The sequence below is a fragment of the Trachymyrmex cornetzi genome, unplaced genomic scaffold (genome assembly GCF_001594075.2).
Source record: "Trachymyrmex cornetzi isolate Tcor2-1 unplaced genomic scaffold, Tcor1.1 scaffold641, whole genome shotgun sequence".
NCBI classification, from domain to species: domain Eukaryota; kingdom Metazoa; phylum Arthropoda; class Insecta; order Hymenoptera; family Formicidae; genus Trachymyrmex; species Trachymyrmex cornetzi.
In genome coordinates, this window is record NW_017299961.1 from 772,917 (window position 1) to 775,370 (window position 2,454).

The window sequence follows — 2,454 nt, forward strand, 5'->3', positions numbered from 1 at the left end:
CGAAATTCGAGATCGAATAGTTCTGAGCGGCTCAGTAGCTTCATTTGGTGAATACCTAGAGTTCCTGATGCATAAAAAAAAATTTTGAAAAGAGTCCAAAAGAATTAAAAATTAAAAAAAAATCAATTTTTAGATACAATTGTTTTGCGTAGAGTTCCTGCTTCCTTTTAACGAGACGAAGAGTTCTCTGTATTTTTTAGAAGAAACTATTCGATCTCGAATTTCGCTAAGAAGTTAGCACCCCATTTTTTAATAATTATTTAAAATTTGTTATTAAGTGAATATCGCATTAAAAAATACAGTGAACTCTTCGTCTCGTTAAAAGGAAGCAGGAACTCTAAGCAGAATTATTGTATCTAAAAATTGATTTTTCAAAAAATTTTAATTTTTTTGGATTTTTCAAAATTTTTTTTTATGCTTCAGGAACTCTAGGTATTCACTAAATAAAGCTATTGAGTCGCTTAGAACTATTCTATCTCGAATTTCGATAAGAAGTTAGCACCCCATTTTTTTAAAATTATTTAAAAATACTTATTAAGCGGAACTCTTGTTATAAATTATAGAGAACTCTTCGTCTGGACAAAAGGAAACGGGAACTCTAATCAGAACTATGGTATTTCAATATTGGGGTGCTAACTTAACTTCTGCGTGCTACCGGTGTAAAGTTGGCACCCCATTTTGAAAAAAATCGATATTTTATACACAGTTCCGTTTGCATCCACAATAGTTCTACAGTTCCTGCTAAGTTTTAACAATAGTTCCGCTAATTTAGTTAAAAAAAAAATTTTTTTTATAAATGGGGTGCCATCTTCGCGTGGCACCCCAAGTATCGTAAAAATTAATTTTTATCACGAAATTCTAGAGTTCTCGAAAAGTTCTACAGTTCCTGATAGGTTTCAGCGACAGTTCCGACCTCTCAATATTTTTAAATAATTTTTTAAAGTTAGAGCCAGCACCCCACCGCAAGAGTAAAGTACCGCGTAATGGTTAGTTCTCGCCGACTTTTTGGTATTTTACTACAGATCTACAATAGTTTTAACGCTTTCTGTAGGTTTTGCACAGAGTTCTGGCCTCTACGTATTTTTAAACAATTTTTTAATGTCAAAGCCAGCACCCCACTACAAGAGTAAAGTATAATACCACGTAACAATCAGGGATTAAATCGTTTAATTATCGTGAATTATCTCTGAAGTTGCATTGCCCTCTTATAAAAAACGATACCATCGACCGTTGATCGTTGTAATTTTAACGAAGGTCACTCGCGCAAGAAAGTATAACCGAGTCCCGAGATATGAAGAAGTTTATATCTCGGGATCATGAAACAGAGTCGTAAACATACCTTGATTGACACCGCTCGACAGATTACTGCTGTTGTTGCTTCTGTTTGTGCTTGTGACGTTGCAGCAATATTTTTTCAAGTTGTCAAACTGTACGGCGATGTATTATCTCCTCTTGATGATGTTATGATCGAATTAAGCTCTCGGCATGTTCCACGAGATCCTGGATTACTTGACGTCAGTCAGATCTCGCACCCTCGATCGTAAATCCCCAGTGAACAATTGCGGCCACGTGGTCGAAGCCTATCGAGTGATGTTTCCCATGCCTGGCGCTTCTCCGTTTCTGTGACCCTATGATCTTCACGTTCTTTGGAGAACGCCCTTCAATCGATTTCGGGACGTCCACTCGGTAAACACGAGATATCATACACGTGCGATAGGAATCCGTGGATGGTAGGAAGATTCCTCTCATAGTGGCAGCCACCGGTTCGACTATCTATATATAGTACTGGACGGAGCATGCGGCGAAATCTTTTTGATCTTTCGTCTTGACGGACCTAGAAAGAGTAAGGTAAATATTTGGGCACGGAACTCTCTTTCTACTATTGTCCTATTTGCCGAATTATGTGTAGGAGAGGGAGGACAGTAGTGTATTCTTTAAAGTCAGGAACCATCACGGAGGTATTAATTGGTATTAACGCAGTAAATACGGTGTATATTAAAATTAGAATTACACATTTATATTACATTAGATACAAAATAAAATTAAGAAATTTGGTTTTTACGTGTATTTTATGTAAAACTAACACTCTGAGCACAGATGTATCAACTCATTCGTATGTAAAATTAATATTTACAGTTATGTGCAGCATATGAAAAGCGAGGTTAGATCAACAATTATAGTTACATTTATAACATTTATAATGATAAATGTCTTATAGTTTTTCTAAGGATCCTGAGAGACATTTTTTTAATGCCTTGATTACATGATACATGACACTAGTACCCAAACATCGTTCTATCGCTGTCAAGATGCTATGTGCGTCCAGTAGTATATGTTGTGATGGGCTCCACCTGCTCGCCACGGCTGGCACCTATCGAACTGGTTTTGCTCGGTTCACGACTTCTGGATCAACCGTTCCCCGATCCTGATATTCATTTGTGGGCTCGCTCCCCC

The 2,454-nt window shown here is 37.0% G+C and overlaps 1 protein-coding gene and 1 long non-coding RNA gene across 2 annotated transcripts in view; one reads left to right on the plus strand and one right to left on the minus strand.

Annotated features, from left to right (window-relative positions):
- Positions 1-1,574, minus strand: part of LOC108766977 (transmembrane protease serine 11G) — an 8,874-nt gene extending 7,300 nt beyond the window's left edge. The window contains exon 1 of the mRNA XM_018516581.1: positions 1,340-1,574. The gene's annotated coding sequence lies outside the window, so the exon portion shown is untranslated. The remainder of the gene's footprint in view (positions 1-1,339) is intronic.
- LOC108766979 (uncharacterized) overlaps positions 1-2,454 on the plus strand; it is a 62,628-nt gene that overhangs the window by 55,690 nt on the left and 4,484 nt on the right. The gene's annotated exons all lie outside the window — the stretch shown is intronic.